The following is a 22,664-nucleotide window of genomic DNA, read 5'->3' on the forward strand; positions in this document are numbered from 1 at the left end:
CTTCCATGTTAAGTTATGGTCCATTCCAGTTTGACATTCTGAAGTATCTTCTTTCTTCCAGCAGTGGGAGTGAAGACTCACTCTCTAGCTCTTTGGGCAGCAGTAGCAGGGGTGGAAAGGGAAGCACAGCACAGCTCAAGCTGAGCCAAATGTGATCCTGCTCTTTAGGGGCTTGTGAGCCAGAGGGAAGGCGGACAATTCTTAGTTTCACTGTCTGGTGAAATAGTGAAGTTTTGTAGGAGATGTTGAAACGAGGAGGAAGCTATTAATGCAGACAGAAAAGGATTTGCAAGGCCCAGTGTTTCAGTAGGGGATGAGGGCGCAAGAACATTTCCATACATTGTGATTGGTGGTTCATCTACATGCATTAATTGATTCTTACATCATACCCCGTTTTCCCTTGTGTCTTGCATCAACATTCAGTTAAAAACAACTCCATCTTTGCTATTTTCAGCAGTGAAATATACTTTGTTGATTTCTGCCCCAACTTCTACTGATTTCAAATTATATGAAAAATATCTCTTCCTCAACCAGCCAGGTATTTTTGTCATTTATATACCAGGCAAAACAAATAACTTTACGTTTCTTTTATCTTGAGCATTTTAATGCAGTATTTATTTCATATCATAAAATAGAATTTTTTCTAGGGCAAAAGTGTTTTTTATTTCATTTTTTCTGTTTTCTCATTTGACAGTGATCTATTTTTTTCTTTTTTCAAAATATTTTACAACTAGTTATATTAGTCTGCTTGGGCTTCTATAACAAAATACCATAGACTGGATGACTTAAACGATAGACTTTTTTCTCGCAGTTCTAGAGGCTGAGAAGTTCAAGATCAAGGTGTTGGCAGATTTGGTTCTTGGTGAGACCCCTCTTCCCGGTTTGCATACTGCCACCTTTTTGCTATGTCCTCATGTGGCAGAGAGGGAGCATCTCTCTCTCCCTCTTCTTGTAAAGCCTCTAATCCCATATAAACACCCTACCCCCATGACCTCATCTAACATCAGTTATTTCCCAAAGGTCCCATTTCCAGATACAGTTAGTCACGTTAAGGATTAGGGCTTCAACATATTAGTTTTGGGGGGCACACCATTTAGTCCATACCATTGAAATTGAAAACAACAACAACCCTGGATTTTCTTCAATTGCTGCTTTAATCCTCTAGGGTTTTTGTCAAATGAAACTTGGGAAATGAGAGATTTAAGTGTATACTCTAACTGAAAAGGAGCTAGTTTTTCTGTATATTTTACCATGTCATATTTTCAGCACTTACTTGGCTATGCATGGTGGATATTCCCTTCATATAGACTTGCAAATTTTTCCAGAAGCTGCTTTTGGCTTGTTTAGTTTTAAATAAATAATTTGGCTTTTCAAATATGTAAAAATGATGCATGCAGGGAGAGTAGAGTTCAGGTGAAAAACAGAAGGCAGTGTAAATACTGTGTTTGTTCCTATTCTGAAAGCCTCGGCTCATTCAGCATTTCTTTGAACATTTCATACATATTTGCTACCAATTTAATTTGCGTGTGTGAAGACCGAGGATGCTGTTTTTATTAGAATTGCTGAGGACATTCTCCATATTCCTTGTTTCAAATATCATCTTCCTCCTGTGATGCTCCTTTCCCTCATAAGTATTAAAAATCCTTTTCCTTCCTTCTCAGTCCACATATTTGCTGCTCTATTTCTCTTTAGTGCTGTCTCTTCCAAACAAGGGCTGAATATGAATAATTGAATGGCAGGTAGTTTTTAGTTCAGAGTGGCAATGGTACAGCTGGCTGTCTTGCCTACAAGCCTCCTTGGGATGGAATAGTTCAGCCTCAGGTCCAATTCTTCTCTTTTGGAATAGATCAGTGCCCAAAAATCTCAGTAAAAGAGGCTGAAGCACAAGTTCTGTAAACTCGTCTAGTGGAGAAAAATACCCAATACGAATTATGATCTATTTTCTGATCAAGACTGTATTCTAAGTGACAAGTGTGTAAATATCCCTAGTGGTTCATTTTACAACCTCTACTGACTTTTAGGTTACTAGAGAAAATATCAGTGTGAGTCTTTCTTCTATGACTCTGCAACTGATGATTTAGAAGAAATCACAGTATCACTTCGATGGAAGCAGTTAAATGATCAAATCCCAAACCTTAGGTAGAGAGACCTAAGTCATCTGCAAATCCCTTGTTACCATTGTATGTTTTCATGCAGAAATGTCTCACATATACTTACCCTTTTGTTTTTAGAACAAACATAGTAAATATTTATGAATACCAGTCATGTGATAGATTTTGTACTCTTTCTGTGTATCTAAACATGTCACTTGATTAGTCTTAAAAACCAATAATTCATCTAATCTTTTCGGAAGCCCCATTTTAGGCCATGTAACATTTACGATATAACAAAGCGTATTATAGAGGAGGTGGTCCCCTTACACTACTTAGACAACCAATGACAAATAGAAGGTCATTTTCTGATTTAAGAGGTCACTTTCCTTTCTTCTCTGGAGGGCCACCATCCCGCCCACTGCCCCTCCCCTAACAGTTCTCTGAATAGTCTCAGTGAATGGGCCAGCATGCCTCTGTTTAGGCCTCAGGCATTCTTGGTGCAAACTTGAAAAGAACAGGTGCAGGTCAGAAGTGAACAGGACAGCCCAGGATCACTGCTGGGAAACACGTGCAAGCAAGTCTCAAACTAATCTGGGAATGACTTCGGACAAAGAAAACAAAAGAACACTTTAGGTTCTAAATCACCCACTTGACAGATGAGGGCTTCAGAATGAGAAGGCCGGTAAGGACTAGTTGCTCCTGTTTTCCTTTCACTATAATTCTAGTGCATTTCAGAGGTGAAAGACAAAACTCTGACCATCTGAAAATTACCTTAAATTTAAATGAATTCCTATATGAGATTACTCATCATGTATGTCTTCCTTCTCACTAGAACTCTGTACTTCTACAACCCAGATTCAATTCAAACTTCATTGCTGTTACTGTGGGGTTCAAAATATCTTTATTAAGGATGCATTCTTCAAGTCAGTTGATGTCTCTCCCCAATGTATGTGTTTTTTTTTAGTAGTCTCTTATGTGATATGGGCAAAATTAGTCCATTAGGAAAGAACTGTGTCTATTAACATTTTTGTGTTTACAGACACAAATACAAGAATATAAAAAATATGGTAGAATATGAAAATAATACAAAGTTAAAGATAGGAAAAGGGTGAATATGAATATGAGGCTAGGATAGTTTGAATGCAAATATGTAAACCACAGGATATTATTTAGTTTTTAAAAATTGACCAGCAAGTTTCTCTCCTAAATTTCCTAGAGGCCAAAGCAAGAAGGGAAATGAATCTATTTAATAATTTATATATGGGTATACTGTATTAGTTTTGTAGGGGAACTCAAGTATTTTATTGGTCTGAAAGAAAGTCTTCCCATGAATTTTCAATGCATGAGTTGCTGAAGGATTAATAACTGAAATATTGGATTTTATAAACTGTGTTCCGTTACAGCTGAGGGTATAATTGCAATGCCAAACTTAGTAAAAGTAAATTTACAGGGTTTTAAGATAATGTGGCCCAAGAACATAGCTCTGATTCACAAATAAAATCTAGACTCCAGAGTAATGTCTTTTAAATTGTTGTCCATAAATATTATGTCTTTTCATCGGGGTAATGGTAAAGGCAATCACAAATAAATTGAGAATATATCCTCAATATTTTCCACAGGACCCTGGAGTCTAGATCGTTGTTGTTTTTTATAAAGAACATATTTATGTACATTAATAGTTAAAGAGTGGTTGGTAGATCATGAAGTATTGTGAAAATTGAATTTACCGTATCAAAGTGTTTATTAAATGGATACCCTTCCCTCTTACCTGCCAGTCATGTTTTTGAAAATGTGTTCTAAGAGACTGTCTATAGTTAGAGTGGGCTTTTCTTTATATAATAGTTCTGTATCGCCCCAACACATGCAAAATTGAATGGTCAATTCTGCAAACTTATTCTTGAAACAACCATAACCATGGTGTATTTTTCTCTATGTATGAGCTCTGATACATAGAAAGTGTTGACAGAAAGTTGATATTATGAATTATCTGAAAGCACAAGCTGGAGTTGTTGTAGACTTATTTGACTTATACCTTTCTTTTCTTTTTTTTAAGTGAAAGTGAGTTTATTTAGAGAAACACACATTCCACAGGCAGAATGTGGTCCCTCTCAGAAGGTGAGAGCATCTCCGGGGTGTGGGGTAACTTATACCTTTGTAATCAGTCATAAAACTAATTTTTCTATTTAAATTTTATCACCTTCTCTAGAGGTGAGAAAATTTGAGATTTGAGACGAACCATGCTTTAATGACAAATAGAAACTTTCTGCTTCTTGGGTAATGTAATGGGAGACAATTATAGTTAGAGAACAGAATGTAAATGTAATAAATGCTGACAATTTAAAAGTAATGCTATAGTGGAGGGAATCTGGGTTTTGAGTTGGGGGAGGCGGTGGAGAGGGATATGGCTAGGTACTAGTTTTTTCACTTTTCATACTTAGGGAGTGAGTAATATTGCCTAAAGCCTATGGATAGTCCAATAGATTCTATTTTTAAAAAAATGTATTTTATTGAGGTATAGTTGATTTACAATGTTATGTTAATTTCTGCTGTACAGCAAAGTGACTCAGTTATACATAAATATACATTCTTTTTCATATTCTTTTCTATTATGGTTTATCACAGGATATTGAATATAGTCCCCTGGGCTGTACAATAGGACCTTGTTGTTTATCCATATCTATCTGTCTATCTGTCTATCTATGCATCTGCTAATCCCTAAATCCCATTCCATCCCTCCAATACCAATAATAAAATACCAATTAAGGTATTATTTGTTAAAATGAAAATAATGGAAAAGTTAAAAGTAAAATTATAAGTAGCAAAAGTTGGAAGAAGGGAGAGAAAAAGACAGATGGATATATGGGGGAAGAGAGGAAAGTCATACAGGAGAGTTAAGTTCCATATATTTCATAGAAAGAGTGAGTAAGACTCCTTACAGCTGAAGAATCAAGAAATGGAGGTGAAAACAGATTATTTCAAGTTCTGAACATGGCCAAAACAAGGAATATAAAGAGAAACTGAAAAATATAATTGTACTTCCATGGAATAAAACTGGGTATGGAATGAAAAGAAACGTTTACTTTTCACTTTATAACTTTCCATACCATGTATTACTTTTATATTTTTAAAGAGGTAATGAGTGATTCAGTGGAGATATTAGATCTGAAATTTTTGGCCATTTTTTGAGTAGTCAATAATATTTTAACATGTCTGAGGGCAGTACAGATACTTAACACACACATTTTCCTAAATGCGATTTTCAGAGAAATTCAGATAAATGTAAATAAATTACATAATCATGATTATTTTTGTAAAATCAGTTCATACAATTGTTATAAAGGTAAATAGGAAAGAGTATGTTTGTTAAAGTGCTTTGCTAATTTTAAATGGTAAAAAATGTTATGTGCTTCTGTTATTTGTCAAGGTTATCTTTGAAGTGTTTTTCTAGGGAGAAGTAAATATTTAATAACTTTATGAGAAAAAATGGTTTATGAGTTATGTTTCCATGGATTCTTTTGACCCATGCTCTGAAATTCATTATTCAGCAGACATGGGGCTGGACCAGCAAATGTGTAATTTTTTAAAAAAACTTTTATTTTATATTGGAGTGTAGTTGATTAACAATGTTGTGTTAGTTTCAGGTGTACAGCAAAGTGATTAAGTTATACATATACATGTATCTATTCTGTTTCAAATTATTTTCTCATTTAGGTTAATACAGAGTACTGAGCAGAGTTTGCTGTGCTGTACAGTATGTCCTTGTTGATTATCTATTTTAAATATAGCAGTGTGTACATGTCAATCCCAAACTCCCTAACTAGCCCTCCCCCACCTTCCCATATGGTATTTGTCTTTCTCTGTCTGACTTACTTCATTTAGTATGATCATCTCCAGGTCCATCCATGTTGTTGCAAATGGTATTATTTAATTTTTTAATGGCTGAGTAATATTCCATTGTATATATGTAACAAATGTGTAATTTTTAAAAGCATCTAATTTATTATAATGCAAGTAGTTGGAGAAACAGATTTGAGAAACTCTGAATAAAAAGTAACTGGTACAGGTCACTAAAAAATAGTTCCACTTTCCCAGTCTCTTCCCTCACTCCCATTTAAAAAAATACAGTTTCACAAGGAAAATACAAATTCTTAGTTTAGGTTTACAATCTAGAGTATGGAGTGGAGAAGAACTGGCTTGGGTACAGCTCCTGAGTTTAACACACACACACACACACACACACACACACACCAGCAGCGGCAGTAGCCAGTTGACTATAAGCAAAACATACCATCCCTACTGAGACACAGAACTGTACCCTGGTCAGATGACAACTTGAATGTTGGCTTCAGGTCTCAGAATCAAAATTTTATTTAATAAGTTTATTGACAAATTAGATTATTTTCAAAGAGACTAGGATGTTAAAGTAGCAAGGAATCATATTCTAGGAAGAATACCAATTAATAATTTGGTATTTTTTTAGCAAGCCCAGAGAGTTCATGACAGAAGTAGACATGTAGGGAAAGCATCAGAAATTTAGGCTAGTGAGTGAAAATCATAGGGAGGCAGAGAATGGTTCAACTTCAAGAAGTTCCTTTTAAAATGTCGTGAAGAACCTAGGGGTAAAGCAGGAATAAAGACGCAGACCTCCTAGAGAACGGACTTGAGGTTATGGGGAGGGGGAAGGGTGAGCTGTGACAGGGCGAGAGAGAGTCATGGACATATACACACAAACAAACGTAGTAAGGTAGATAGCTAGTGGGAAGCAGCACAGGGATATTGGCTCGGTGCTTTGTGACAGCCTGGAGGGGTGGGATAGGGAGGGTTGGAGGGAGGGAGATGCAAGAGGGAAGAGATATGGGAACATATGTATATGTATAACTGATTCACTTTGTTATAAAGCAGAAACTAACACACCATTGTAAAGCAATTATACCCCAATAAAGATGTTAAAAAAAAAAACATCAAAAAAAAAAGTTCCTTTTATAAATTACAAAGTTTAAAACAAACTCTCAAGAAGCTGAGCTTGTCATAAATCATAATGTTTAATATAATTATAATAATTGCTATTTATTGAGCACTTGTATACGAAATATTCTTAAACCCTTTTAATCTGTCATTCTATTTAATCCTCACAACATCCCTAAGAGAAAGGTACTGGTAAATAGCTCTGTCTTACAGGTGAGAAAATAAACATTCAAGAAGACTGCGTGTCCTGCCTAGGACCTCACAGGCTGCACACAACAGAGAATCAAATCTCAGCTCTTGTGAACATTGAACTCCCAAAGAAGAAGATAAAGTCGAAGTTTAACATATTCAGATTACGTATGTTTGGAAGAGGGTCTGAGTTAGATAACATTAGGGGTTTTGTTTTCTTTTTTGAATGTCAACCACATGTCTTAATGGTTTTCTTTAATCTTACATAGATCCAGATTGACATGACCTCTTAGTAGTTACAGTTGTTGTATTTAACAGTAGAGGGTAGGAAGGTCAATCCTGTTTCCCAACAAGTGGAGTTTGGATTTTATCATCTTGGGGGTTAGAAGAAAGTGTTTTGGTCTTACTCGATGGTATGACAATACAAAGAAGGGTCTAGAAATGCATGAATTCCTGCCAAACACTGCTCTCCTTTTTTGGAGTTTTCAGAGAAATTGTTTATACAGGCACGTAATTCTGGGAAAAAAGTACTATCGTAGGTGCTCACCAAGTGATTGATAGCCTCATCCTGTGTTTGGAGCTAATGGCTTAGCTGTAAATAATCTCTTGTGAATCTAATATTCAAGCCCAGTATGCTTGAGTGCTTGTGGAAACAGTGAGAGCTAAAGCAAGACAGAAAGAGAAAGTTAGGTCCACAAAGGGCACTTGTGCTTTTTTTTCCATCCAAATTCTTAGGACCAGGAAGAGAACGAGAACAGGAATGATATAGTCTGAGGTCAGATAATCATGTGGCAGAGACCAAAAGGTGCAACAGAGAGAGATCTTTTCTCTTAAAGAATCCTTGCCCTTTAAGCCCTAGTAATCCCTGATCGTTAGTGTTCACTGGATAATCAGTGTTTCAAGTGTGAAGCAATACGATTATGAAATCCTTCTTTTGGACTGGGCAAGCTGAGACGGTGAGAGCCCATCTAGGAAGATGGAGACAAATGTTTCAAGCAATGGAGAGAAAGCAAAAATATGCCTTCTGTTGGATTTTTCTGCTTACACTCTTGACAATTTCCCCAAACTTCCTAAGAACCATACTAGTTATACGAACTCTGTAGATAAAATATGGACGAAGACAAGCGAACGTGAAGAGCTGAATCTGACAGATGGCCACAAGTGCATTGATCTAGTATAACAGTCCTGATCTAAATGGAAAGGAGAATCTAATACCTTCCAAAGCAACTCTGAAGCTTTAATCAATAACTGGAATGTTGGTTTTGGCAAAAGAACAGATGTTAGAATTTTAAAGCTGACTATATGACCCCAATAAAAAAGAATCAGTTTTTATTAGGAATGGAGCCTGGCAGTTTTGCACAATAATCTAGACTTACCTTGACAAAATTTGAGTAATGGATTAGCTCCAGTGGGAATTAGGCAATTTTTTTGTGTGAAATGTGATGCACAAGAAGCTTCAATCAATAATACTTGCTTTGGCGAACAGTTTTTAAGTAGGCAAGCAGCGCGTATAATACTGTGTCATGTGTATATAATTATCTCAGCATGCCAAAGGGTGGAAAACAATCTTCAAGTGGCAGAGAATTAATAACACCCCATTTCATTGTTCAGCATTTTCCTCCAAGTTGTGTTGGTTTTGTTTCTGTTTTCCTTCATTGCCTGAGATTTTCTTAAACGTATAAGCCTGACATTCCTCAATACAGCTTTCTTTCATCAACAGTGAGCTCAATGCTGTTTGAAAGCCAAATATTTTACTTATCAGTGTCTGAGAAGGCTAGTCACTAGGAAAAATTTAATCAGGCTAGATACTATATGGAAATTCCGTGAATATATAGATTTAAGAGTGTAACCCACATGAATTCTTCTAAATTAGATGCAGAGGATATATTTGGAAAAGAGGTGTGAAACTGTTCATTTCAGGTGAGAAGAGTTTAACCATTGCTAACACTACTGAATTAAGGTACCTGCTGTTTTAGAATATCTATTGTTTACTAACTGTGACAAGAATATACGGTCCACAGTCAAAGATTATATTTTGCCTCTTAGTTCTTTCCCTTTGAAGAGAACATTAGCCTTGTAATAAGGAAGTCAAGCAAGGACAACATCTACTGGAAATCCTGAGTGCTTTGTTGGCATTGCCACGTTCCCAGCTGTTTTATGTTTATAATAACAATAGGGCGAACTGTAAGAGTGGTGCTATGTGCATTAAAGCTTGTTTCATTTCTAGTGTGTGATGACAGGTATTTATTGAGCTGTTCCAGACATATAGGAAGATGGAAAAATATCCATTAAAAGCTCCTAGTCATTTAGAAATATATTTTATCTTTTTTTTTTTTTTAAGATTTTTTTTTTTTTTTTGATGTGGACCATTTTCACAGTCTCTATTGAATGTGTTACAATATTGCTTCTGTTGATTTTATGTTTAGGTTTTCTGGCCACATGGCACGTGGGATCTTAGCTCCCCAAGCAGGGATCAAACCCACACCCCCTGCCTTGGAAGGCAAAGTCTCAACCTCTGGACCACCAGGGAGGTCTAGAAATATATTTTAAAGAATTCAAAACTAAATTTGGTAGTTTTGGGGATCCAACTACATTTCTTACCAACTTCCCAAGCTGGTGAATTGGACAAAACCAGTCATAGGTTTTTTTGTTTTGAGAAAAGAAACACAGATTTCCTATATTTCATAGGAGGGTAGGGTGCCCAGTGCCCTGCAGATCTCCTTTGTGACACCTGTTTTCTGTACCCCCAGCTCTAGTTGACGCAGAAATGCGGTGACACGTGGCCTTGTTCCACTGAGGGGCAGCCAGTGTGTTTTCAGTCATTAAGCTTGCTCCTGGAGCTGAGAGAGCCCGAGGCAATCACCCGTAACTGATTTTCACCCAAGACTTTGCAGACATGCTGTGTGGGCTGTAGGCAATTAAGACAGTCTACAATGAAATCAGTCATATCTGGGGGGCATTGAGAATATGTACGAAGCACCGTGCCACATACACACATGCGTGTTTCCTGCCCACAAAAATCTGCATCTTTGTGGAGGAGAAAGTACACACAGACAGCTTGTTAACTCTATAATAAAAAATAACAAATACAAAATTGTAAGAAGTGTTGAAAGCAGTAACTGATAAGTGAATGAATAAGGAAGTGGTGTAGATAACACGGGCTTCGGGAAGAGAGGAGGGAGGCGCCATGAGGCTGGGGCAATTGGGAATGATCTGTAGGGGAAGAGGCTTGAGCAGAGCCCACGCCTCCACACTCCTGGGAATTTATTTGGGCACTTACAGCTCCAATAGGAGAGATTTTATGATGTGGCCAGGGAATCTCTCCGTCACTGAAAATGCCTAGGAACAATCCTGACAATGTCATCTCTAGAATCTGAAATGCAAGCAGTCTTTGAAATAAGTCCTTTATATTCTCTGGTGGCTTGAAATATGACTTAGGGTGATGGGCAACTAGGCGACGCTTTTTTGTTTTCTACAGACTCCTTTATGGGTGATGGGGTAGGGCAGATAGAATAGTGGCAGACCTAACTGTTCTGAGTGTGTGTGTGTGTGTGTGTGTGTGTGTGTTAGGAGCATTCAGTTTGAAAGTTGTGTTTCTACATCTTTTCTGCTCCTCGTTTTTATTTTCTGTATTTCTGACCCCAATCTTTCATTTGAGTTATCCCCAGAAATTCAGATCCAGTGTGATACTCATGGGAATAAATCTGTTATATTCCATGAATTTAATGCCCTTAGCTTCTTGAGTATAAGAAAACTGGAATCTGTTTTCTAAATTCTAAAATCCAGCTACATGTTTAACCCGTTATGAAAATGCCTTATTTTCTCCTTTTTAGATGCTTTTGGTTAAGAGAGGTTTTCGTAGGGGTAAAGTGAAGCTACCTTGGTCAGCAGATACTATATACAATACATTTCTGAGACGGCTGTTAATCAAAAGGACAGGAAAACATAATTGTGTTAACTTTCTGGATTCTCTGCCTTGCATAATGATGTGAGAATTGCTTGGCATATTTCAGGACTTCTGAGCTCCCCCTGATGATGTCTGTCGGCTGATCTAATCAACAAACCCTGCAACTGTAGTAATTGTGTATCAGGTCCTTGTGATGAAACAAATGTTTCACAGTAAATTGCCAGAAGATTCAATTCTTCTGTATTCTGTGTGTATGTTTTTCTTGATTTGTTTTGTTTTTGCTTTTTTGGATGTTTTGTTTATTGCGCTCTGTTTTTTACTAATTTTTTTAAACAACTATCTTATGAAAAACATTGCTGTGTAAGAAATTTGTAGTAAGGTGTTGCTGAATCTGAATTCTGTTACCTTTCATTTAGCTTTATTTATTTTTCCATCTGTTTATTTGATCTTCTAGTCCTGACTGCAGCCACCATAAATTCTCATTTGCAGAGATGGATGTAACAATGACTAAAGCATGGATCAAAGCTTAGAAGGGGTGTCTGTGTTTGTCTGTGGTGTGTGTGTGTGTGTGTGTGTGTGTGTGTATGCATGTGAGATGTCTTGATCCATTTGTTTATTTCTCTGGGGAATTCTCAAGCAATTAAGTCAACCTATTGCAAATAGAGCCCTCTCTGTACATTCTGATTTGATAGGAGAATGGGTAATTCCTGTTAATGACTAGTACATCTGTTCAATCATATTGTTTTGTATTGATGCTTAATTAGGTGTCAAGTTGGAAGAGAGGGAGAATGTGAAAGCATGATTCCCTTTTAAATGTCAGAAAGGCTTCCTAAATTACCTGTCTTTTTAACGTACACAGAACACTTTGACAGGCATTGTGTTCTTCTGACCTTAAAACATTTATACTGTCTTGGAGAAGTGTAATGTTCCCTAGGAAGTGAGCTGTATGTATTGCAACTGGTTTGCCTTGAATGTCACTCATGTCCAGTTTCTTGTGGAGTGACCCGTGTCAACCTTCAGCTGGCAACAGAAGGAGAGCTTCCCATCGATAATACATTTTTCGGTTAAATAGCTTTCTTTTCTCTGGGAGGGTTTTCTTTAGAAAATATTGTTCCAAATAAAATTGAGGCTATATTGTTTAAAAGTATAACTTGCTTTTTATCTAGATGTATTTAGATATAAGCAAATGAAAGACCAATTGCATATTTTTTTTAAATGATATGATCACACTGAATCTGTTTCTAGAATACAGATAGACTAATGCGTAGGCTTATTCAGTGAATAACAGCGAGTATTTATAAATATAACTCTTGAAAACAGAATGGGAAAAGATTTGTAGTAGAATGGAGAGTGACTAAGGAGCTAACTACATTATTGGGGAGTTATGAGTGCCACAGCATGGAAGCCTTTTAGCCGGCTTGTAGGTGTAATTTTCATTTTTTATTGATGTCCGTGGGTCAGTTGAGGTCAAAGATTATTACTCTTTACTGACAACTCATGCTGTGTCACAAGGCAATATGATGTGTTCTAATAAAAGTATGTATTATGTATGAGATCCTGTAACAATTAAAAAGGGGGAATTGACAGCACAGAAAATCAAGTTCTTAAAAAGGAATAGTTGAGGCTTGCTTGAGTAGAAGACTGATCTTGTTTAATCACCTAGTCTATCAGCATTTGGAGTGTTTCTTGTGGCTTTCCATAACAAAGGAGAAGGATGTTAATATGATATTCAAAAAATGAATAAAGCGTTGTTGATTGTAGTAACTTCAGTTAGAAGCCTCTTGTCAAAAGAAAAAGAGTTATGTGGGTTAAGGCAGTCTAGTAACAATCTGGCAATTTTCAAGTCTCTTCAATTCTCTGTTTAATATTGTCATATTAGTAATCCTTTTTTCTAACTATACCTTAAGATAGTAAAATATAAGAATATGTAAAGGAAACTGTAAGCCATCTCTAGATTCTAGACACAGTGGATAATATTTAATCATCCATTGTTGTAGGTTCTTTGCAAGTCCTCCCTTTCACACATTTTATCAATATTTAATGTTTTGTAAATAGTGCTCAGGATTCTTCTTTGTAAACTACATTCTAAATTTGGATAAGATTATTTTCTTTTATGTTTTAGGTAAGATTAGAAAATAAAAATCTACTTTCCATTATATATTGCCATAGTTTTATACAGAATGAAATTTTACCTTACTGAATTTATTTCTGTTTTCTTTGTATCAGTTCTGTAAGTTGTTGCTTAGAGAACTAATCCATGCATATCTTAAATGCAGTGAGGAATCTCACACTAATTTCCAGAGAACTGGACAAATATTTTGAGGAATGACTGTGCTAAAATTACCCAGTAAGTTTGGAAATGCTATAATGAGATTACATAATATCTTAATCTTTATAGTTTATTTTTGTGTTAATATTTATTTGCTAAAATTTTTATTTTTGACAGTATTGGAGTAGAAGTTATATGTAAGTTAATGCTGTAACTGAGCATACTTTCTGTATTATATTGATGCAAAAATATGTATAATGATAATATATAAATCAAATAGCTGCAGTTTTTAAGCTTCTTACTAATTTGTTCAGCAAATAAAACTGAAGATCAGTTAATTTCATTTTCTTTTTCTAATAATAGAATGTTTCTTAGACATAGAAAAAATACTGAGGGGGATTTTAATAAAAGCATGAAAATGACAAACAGTTGTATAACATTCTAGGCCTGTACTCTTGTAATGAAATTGCACATTAAGCATCTCATAGAATTTCATTATAATGAAAGTTATTTTTTAATCTTCTCTAGAACAAGTGATTTTCTAGTGGGGCTCTGTGTAAAGGGCACAGTTATTTCAATGTTGTAACTTAGAGTTACAAGTACTGGATGCAGAGGAAGTTAGAGTCAGATTGACCAGTTAGCGGGCTACTGCAACAGTCCATACACTAGAGGGAAAAGTCCCTAAAAGCAGTGACAGTGAGAATGGAAAGGAGGAAGGGATGGCAAAGAGTTACTCATGTAATAGAATTAACATTAATTCACTAAACATTTAATGAGTTCCTACTGTGTGTCAAGTTCCTACTATGGTCATTTTGATTGTTGCCATGAAGATAAGAGTGAGCTTGGCAAACAAATAATTACTATGAAATTCAATACCATTGTGATATTGTAAGTAAATTGAATGATATCCGGAGAGATCTGCTGAGAGGTAAGTATTTGCATTTGGTCTTTAAAGGATGATTGGAAATTTTCTAGGAGAAGGATTTCAAGGAATAGATGATTCCAGCAGAGAAAGTAGAATGTGAAGAGTTTGTACATTAGGATAAAGAAGAGTACGTGTTGTTGTCAGTAACATGCCACACTGAAATTATTTCAGATTTGTGAATTTTTATACAAAATGATGTTAAGATGAACTCATGTTATTCTGGAGTGAGAATGATATAAAGATCATTTTTTTAAAAAAAAAAATTTCATTTATTTATTTATTTTTGGCTGTGCTGGGTCTTCTTTTCTGTGCGTGGGCTTTCTCTAGTTGCGGCGAGCGGGGGCCACTCTTCATCGCGGTGCGCGGGCCTCTCACTGCCGCGGCCTCTCTTGTTGCGGAGCACAAGCTCCAGACGCGCAGGCTCAGTAGTTGTGGCTCACGGGCCCAGCCGCTCCACAGCATGTGGGATCTTCCCGGACTGGGGCACGAACCCGTGTCCCCTGCATTGACAGGCTGACTCTCAACCACTGCGCCACCAGGGAAGCCCAAGGATCATTGTTAAGTGCAGCAAAAGAAGAGAAAATATTGTTAGAAGTTAGGATTGGAAATATAGGAGGTGCCAGTTTATGGAAGCTTCTCATAAAACATTAAAATGTAACTTACTGGGACGTACTTGGAAATTTGTGAACAGGGAGTGAAATGATACGTTCTAGTTATTCTGAGTAACAAATTCATAGGGCTTTAATTTGTTGTTGTTATTGTTGAATAATAGAATGCCAATCCTTAAGCAGCTACCTAGGGAAATGAGGCTGGATTAAAGAATTTGTAGAATATGTAAAATAACACATTCCTTGGAATTAATAGTCTCTAACAGTTTAAAAGAAAATAAAGTGGTATGTTGATTTGTTTAAAGTCTAAAAATGCAGAAATAGAGATATTCTGTTTCCACTTTAATTTCAGATTCTGCTTTTGGCTGTGAATGAGATATCAGCTATGGTGTCATTACTTTCCCACTTCATAGAACTTAATAAGCTTTTAAAAGTAATTTTAGCCATCAGCAAAGCCAGACAATGTTAAATAGTAACCTCAGTGTATTTCTACACAATTTGTGTAGCTGCTTTTCTCTGAAGAATGTAAACATTTACTCTAGTATGCCAGTACTTCAACTTCATAGGGAAAGACCTTTAATAATCCCTTGGGTTGAAGTTTCTGCAGATGATGCGGAATCTTCCCATCATCAAAGCAGTCGAAGTCTATGTAGCTGGGCAAATTGGCAGTGGTATGAAGTGCTGGATCAAAGCTGGTGGAGGTGGACAGTGCCCCAAAATTGTTAGCTCTGATTGCATTGCCATTGCTGATGCAGTGGCTTCATCCCTGTTGGATTGTCTAATTTTTGCTCTAGGGAAACAATGTTCCCTTTATTTTTCTCATTCCAAAATGACCTGACATAATTTTATAGACATTTTGTATGAAAATTCAGACATTTGAAATGTAAATTTTTCCCCACATGACTTTAATAGAAAGTGTATGGTCTCTGTGTCAGCCCAGATTATGTTTATCTATTCTCCATTCCATTAATTAAGAAAAAAAGAGAAGTTACTGGATTTAAGACCATGCTTTCCCAGTTGAGCCTGTTTACCATGCCTTGTGCATAAATGTGGATATCCCATTTTGGCCATTCTCCTTGCTTTCCCCCAAAGAGTTGTTCATTTTTTAATTTAATATTTTATTAATACTTTCTTGGGCAACTATTTTATCCCAGTGCAAAGCTAAGTGCTTTGGATTTCAGATGAGAACGACCTTCTCTTGTGTTGTTTACATTTTACTAGAGGAAAGAGGCTGAAAACAAGTAAGTAGACGAATATCATAATTGCAGAGTTGTGAGTGTCCTGAAGAAACAATAAGGGCCTGATGTGAAGGACAGGAGGCAGGGCAAAGAGATGGATTTAGCTAGTGTGGGCAGGAATGTGTCTGTGAGGTGTTGACCTTTGCCCTGGGGTTTAAAGGAATGAGAAGACGTGGAAGGGAAATACGGTAGGCAGAAGAAAGAGTAGGCAAGAACATGCTATTCAGTGGTGGTGTCAAATTCTGGAGTGGCAAGTTCAAGATCTACATCTCTTACATCTCTGCTGTAGCAAGGAGTGGTCTAGGAGAAGGGTTGGCTCAGGAGTTATTTGCCATTTGGGTTCATTTTCCCTTTTGAGAGTCTATGTGCTAAAGATTCTCCAATTCATTAGCTGAAATGTTAGGGAGCAAAACCCCCAGCCAGGGTTATAGAGATCAACCAAGACCACCTCCCCATAGTAGCTTGACTACCCAAATCTTGCGTCACCCACTATGTGCAGTAGAAAATAACATGTATGGTCATACAACTCAAAAAATATGATTTCAGCCCTTCTTTAAACCTTTCCTTATTAGCCACTTAGAACTCCTGAAGAGAATGTGAAAGATGGCGGCCTAAGGTGTAGAAGTAGCAGATGCTACAGCTCTTCAGTATTTAGTGCAATAAAGTTGTGTTTCATGGAAATGTTCAAATATAACTATAGGTAAAATGTGGAGATGCACAAATATGAGCTACATTTCTCTGCAGGGAGCCAACCTAATGACTGCTGTAAACAGATCACCATTTATTGATGTGTCATTGATCTACACAGTAAAAATCAGTGTTATTCAAATCCATTGTCCACACTGAAAAGATGTGTACTTGAACTGTAAAGATAAGTGAACATTATTTTTCCTAACAATAAATTGAACATAAACAAAAAATTTCATACAAATAAACATAGTCTTAAAAGAGATTTGGTTTCACAATTCCATGTGAAATAGAGCAAAGCAATCATATGTTCCATTATAACTGGATTAAAAAGGCTGTATCATTTTAGTTTATAGGACTGTTAATTGTATATCTTAAAAGTTTCAATGATTATTTGAACGATAGTAAATAGTGCATTGTTTAAAGTTTTTGGTAATGAGTCAAAAATTTTCAGATGTGCAAAAGTAAATTTTCATCTTTTTAGGAGAAACTCCACATTATTTTTTAGAAATATGCATTTATTTTTAGTCTCCTTTCTTTTTCTATACTCTCCTCCTCACTCCTCCCAACTTCCATGTGTCCCTCTTCCTCGCTCCTTCTCTTGAGTTCTTTTCCTTTGGGGCCATTGAATCTCTTTCAATTCCTTCTGCTTCATTTTTCTTCATTTAATCTTATATACTACCAGGCAGCTGTGTTATAAATTCAGGGAGAGTTGGTTAATCAGGAACATGTTATTTCCCCTGGGCTTCCCAGCTCTGTGCACTCCTCTGGATTTTTCTGATGAAGAGGAGAGATATTGTGATGGGCATAATGGAGTCTCTTCCATTAATTCTGTTGCCTGCCCATTCGTCCCGTAAACTTCCCCTTCTGTCAAATCAGAAGAGTGAACATAGAGAACAAGACCAGCTTGGCTGGAAATGAGAACACCTTTACCATAATCCTGAGAGAGGTGTTTGCTTTAGATGGAAAATATATATACTGTTCTTGAATTTATCCAAAGATATTTCCATGGCCTGTCTGAGAAATCCAGCAGGAAGAATCTGATAGAGAGTCAAGAATAAGGTTCTAATTTGTGCCCTGGCATTAATATAAAGATAGGTATATTTACTTCTTAAACTTTAGTTGTTTAAAAGAAATAGGAAAACCAAATTAACTTCCCATTGTAGTGGCATTTTGCATGATGCACTTTGTGATCTCAGAGTAAAAAATTATATACAGAGTAGAGTTCTTTAAACAAACCTTCATGGCCGTCTCTCTCATGGCCTAGTTGGGGCTTTTAGCAGCTCCCTTTGTATCCACAGGTAGACAAGAACACAGGAGTTCTATAGATAGGTCCTTAACCACGTTTTGAAATTGTTGGGCTACTCCTTTGATCCAAAATTATGTGCTGTTTTTGGCTTTTGCTCTATCCTTGTCTCTAGTTGCTCTTCTCTTCCTAGAGCTCTCTACTCTTCTTATCTAGCCTCTTTGAACTGTTATTTCTGTGGGCAACTTCTTTGGTTCTTGGTTCCAGCTTTCCTTTTGGACACTTGTGTTGGAGCGTCTTTATATCCATAGTCCAAAGAACCTGGCTGAAACCAGACCCAGTCCGCTTCTAAACCCCAAACCAAGTTCTAGAACTTACCATTTGGCCAGAAAAAATACTAAACTTACATGGGATATTTATTAATCATTATCACCTGTTTTGCCCTTAGTTGCTGATTGTACCTCTTTTTTTTTTTTTAATAGCAGGGAGAAGACATAAATTCTCACTTCGCCCTTTACATGCATATATTTTTATTCACTCTTTTCATTTTGTTTAAATCTTAGTGTAAGCACAGACAAAAATAGGGCAGTCAGATGGCCACAACTAAGTCAGCTGCATCCATTGTTTTCTGCTAGGCATTAGGAATTGGATGTCCAAGACGCTTCTAATTTTTTCTGAAAGTTTTATAATTTTACTTGTAAATTCCACAGTGTTAATGATCATTAAAAAGCAATATAGAAATGTTATAAAAGGTAGATCTTATTTTAGATAGTTGCCTAATAATTTATAAGATAAATATACCACAATTTCTTTTGCACCAGAAGAACTTTCTAACAGTTTTGCCTCCATACAAAAAGATTGTTAGTAAGATAATGAACAGCTACCCCAGGAAGTATTTGGAGAATTGGCATGATAATTTTTTATGGGTAATGTATATGGAAAGCTTCCATTAAGTAGGAAAGTGGACTGCAAGCCTGAGGTATATGCAGATTCTAGGACTAAAATAATGTTTATTACATGCATTAATTGGATAAATAACTTCAGTTAAAGATTCATTTGCAAGGGGCTTCCCTGGTGGCGCAGTGGTTGAGAGTCCGTCTGCCGATGCAGGGGACACGGGTTCGTACCCCGGTCCGCGAAGAGCTGCGGAGCGGCTGGGCCCGTGAGCCGTGGCCGCTGAGCCTGTGCGTCTGGAGCCTATGCTCCGCAACGGGAGAGGCCACAACAGTGAGAGGCCCGCGTACCACAGGGAAAAAAAAAAAAAAAAGATTCATTTGCAGGATGTTCAAAGGTGATGTAAATGCCTGTGAAGCTACTTTTTCCCTGCTGTGATCAAGAGATAGGAGAACATGATGTGGAACTTGGAGGCAATACACCATGGATAGTTGAAAAGACAGTTCTCCAGATAGCAAGAGATGCAGCATTGGGCTTTTTCTTTTCCTATACTACAGTGACCTAGAACTGATAGCGTGAATTCTAATGGAGTGCTTGCCCTCAAATTCCTTTGTATTTTCTGAGTAGCCATAAGGGAGTCCATTCAGCCTCTCTTTTACAGAAGGAACATTTTGAGGGAAAATATACAGGATGTCAGGCCTGTGGGAGGCTGCTGAGTCACATATGATTCACAGATCTGGCTTCAGAAATCTTTCGATTTTCACATTACTAAACGGGGTGGTCTGTTTTAAAACTGCTTGTTGAAATCCACATTGGGGTGTGCTCTAAATGGAGCACGAGGAATGTGACCGAATGACTATTAATGAAAAAAAAATTAGAAGCCTGCAACAGTTCATTCGGAATGTTGATGTTTAATTCATGTTGCTGGCTGCTTTGTGATTCCTTCCTGTTCCGTAAAGACGATGAGTTCTGTGGGCTTGCCGTCTTACAGTTGGCCCCTCGAGCCGAAGTCCTGTCTTCTTTTCATCAGGGCTTGTGAAATGCTTCATACCTGTTTCTAAAATGACCGAATGAGATCAGTTTCTAAGCCTTTCCTTCTGACTGCAGAAGAATTATTTCAAATGTGGAAGATACAAATAACAGCACAAATGAGTCTTTCTGTGAAGAGATCGACCATTGTATTTTAAAATGCTTATTTCATATTTATAGAAATAGTTTACATTCCAGTAATCATCTTGTCATTTGTTTCATGGTAAAGGAAAATAACCTAAGACTTTTGATTTTTAATTTTTTTGTTATGAATTGTGAATTATCTGATATTAAAGATTTATTTTAACTAGAATAATGTTTTTAGTTTGTATTTAAAATGGACTTCTAAGTAACTATATATACATGAATCATGCTTTACAGTGTATTTTTATTAAAAAAATTTTTTTTTTTTTTAAAATTTTGGCCAAGCCACGCAGCTAGCGGGATCTCAGTTCCCTGACCAGGGATCGAACCTGGGCCACGGCAGTGACAGCGCTGAATCCTAACCACTAGACCACCAGGGAACTCCCTACAGTGTTTTTTAAATTTACTAAATGCATGACATAGAAGCTTCAATTGGATTTAGCTAAAGTGCAAACTTTTTCTCCCTGATATTTTTTTCTGTTTAATTGCCTAGATTTCGGTCTATTTTTCCACATATAATACATCAAAGGTCATGATTTTATAATGTTGTTATTTAAACATTAGCAATTATGACATAATTTAGAAAATTAATTCAAATAAAAGTTTGAAATTGTGACCAAAAAATTGAAAATGATTTCTTTTCCTGTAGTACTTCAACATTTATATAAACTTCTCACCAATGGCTGACAGTCTTTGCAAGGAGTTATTTGACAGTGCTAAAAATTGTAATATTTCCACCATTTGGTAAGCATAAACTCATTTTAAAACACAGTTATTGTTAAGTTCACTATGTTAATGGAGAAAAAACTATTTGATTAAAAACAGTGGTTTAGCTTTGTGTTTCTGTTGAGCAGATCAGGAAGGGGAGCTGGCTCTAATTCCTATCCAAGAAGCAATCTTTTGCTTGGATTACTTAGTGCGCTCAGACCATTGGAGGGGAGCACAAGGGCAGTGAACATGCTGCTCAGGCAGAGCGTCAAAGAGAACCACATGTCTGTGCGGACAAAAAGGTTGAAAGCAATTAAATTGTAATGTATTTTATATTTGAAAAGACCTTTCCTATTTTTCTAGAATCCTGTGGTTAATACTAAAAGGAATAAAAATGTTACAGAATGGGTACTTTTAAGATGTTCCTTTCTGACGGTCTTCAGAGAGAGTTACTGTTTTTCTAATTTGCGAGTTAACACGTTCGCATGGATGGCTTTTTGATCGATAAATAAACTCTGTCCTGGAATAGCTATCAGACAAACTATACTATGAGCTATCTTTAAAATGAGCACCATACAAGTCGGTCTGGGCCCAGACTTTTATATTCTTGCATTTGTTTGTGTATTTGAACCTGCGTTATGAACACAAGGCCAACCGAAAGAGTCATATTTTCCATTCATAGTTGAAGGATTAAATGTTGCTTCCAGAATATTTTATATTTAAAAACACATCAGGGCTGACTCTACATCTGACCTGCTACTCTGTGTCAAATCTGTGTGCCGTGTAGTGTATAGTATGAAAGTCAGTGGCTGTGTACCTAATGCTGGGGATGCCATGATGTTATGTTAATGAAAGCAGCAAATTCATGGTTTTGTAAATACAGCAACTAGTGCTTGTTTATTTGATAATCTGGATGAAAACTTAATTTGAGGAAAAATTGTAGCATTAAATAATCATGTGCATATTTCTTTTAAGGAAGAAAACACCTGGATTTTCTCAGTTGCAGTATTTAAATCCTTATTTTCTAACTATAACTTTCCTCTTGCTGTGTAAAAATAAGACTTCGGTAATTGTCATTTCCTCTATTTACATCAGTGAAACAGACTTATAACCCAGGCCTATGAAAGTGTATAAAATAGAAAACACAAGACATTTGTAAGTTAGGATGAGAGGAGTGTTGGGGGTAATCTGGTGGTTTAATGATGAGAGCAAGCCATGTTTCATATTGATTAGCATTTATTAAGATGGTAGACTCTATTGGCTTCTAAGGGCAAATGCTCAGCTCTGCCACTTACTAATTCTGTGACCTTCGGCAAGTAATTTAACCTCTCTATGCCTCAGTTTCCTCAGTCTGTAAAGTGAGATTCATAATAGTATCTGCCTCATAGAATTTTTGTGAGAATTGGAGTTTTTTCACATAACATGTTTGGAACAGTTGTTGGCACATAGATGTGAGATAGATGCTATCTCTTGTTTATTGAGCATCTAATATATGTCCAGAAATGTGCTAGATATTCTCAGAATACTGAACTGGAAGCCGTGACCCATCCACTCAAGGAAAGCAAGTATTGTTAGGAAAAAATAATACTAACGTAAGACAGTATAACAACGTGTGTGATGTTTTGTAGGACAGGCTATATCTATTTTAGGAGCTTAGAAAAAAAATTTCTGAGCACTTGAGGACTTGCCCAGAAGAAGGAACTGAAGTACAGACTTGAAAAATGATTTTCAAGCCCTAAAGAGACTTAAGAGAGGTCATTTC

The 22,664-nt window shown here is 36.5% G+C and overlaps 1 protein-coding gene and 1 non-coding gene across 3 annotated transcripts in view; one reads left to right on the top strand and one right to left on the bottom strand.

Annotated features, from left to right (window-relative positions):
* Positions 1–22,664, top strand: part of CACNA2D1 (calcium voltage-gated channel auxiliary subunit alpha2delta 1) — a 515,558-nt gene that overhangs the window by 54,419 nt on the left and 438,475 nt on the right. The gene's annotated exons all lie outside the window — the stretch shown is intronic.
* Positions 20,503–20,574, bottom strand: TRNAD-GUC (transfer RNA aspartic acid (anticodon GUC)). Its single transcript has one exon. It is a non-coding gene; the product is annotated as a tRNA-Asp (tRNA).

Source organism: Globicephala melas, chromosome 9 (genome assembly GCF_963455315.2).
Source record: "Globicephala melas chromosome 9, mGloMel1.2, whole genome shotgun sequence".
NCBI classification, from domain to species: Eukaryota; Metazoa; Chordata; class Mammalia; order Artiodactyla; family Delphinidae; genus Globicephala; species Globicephala melas.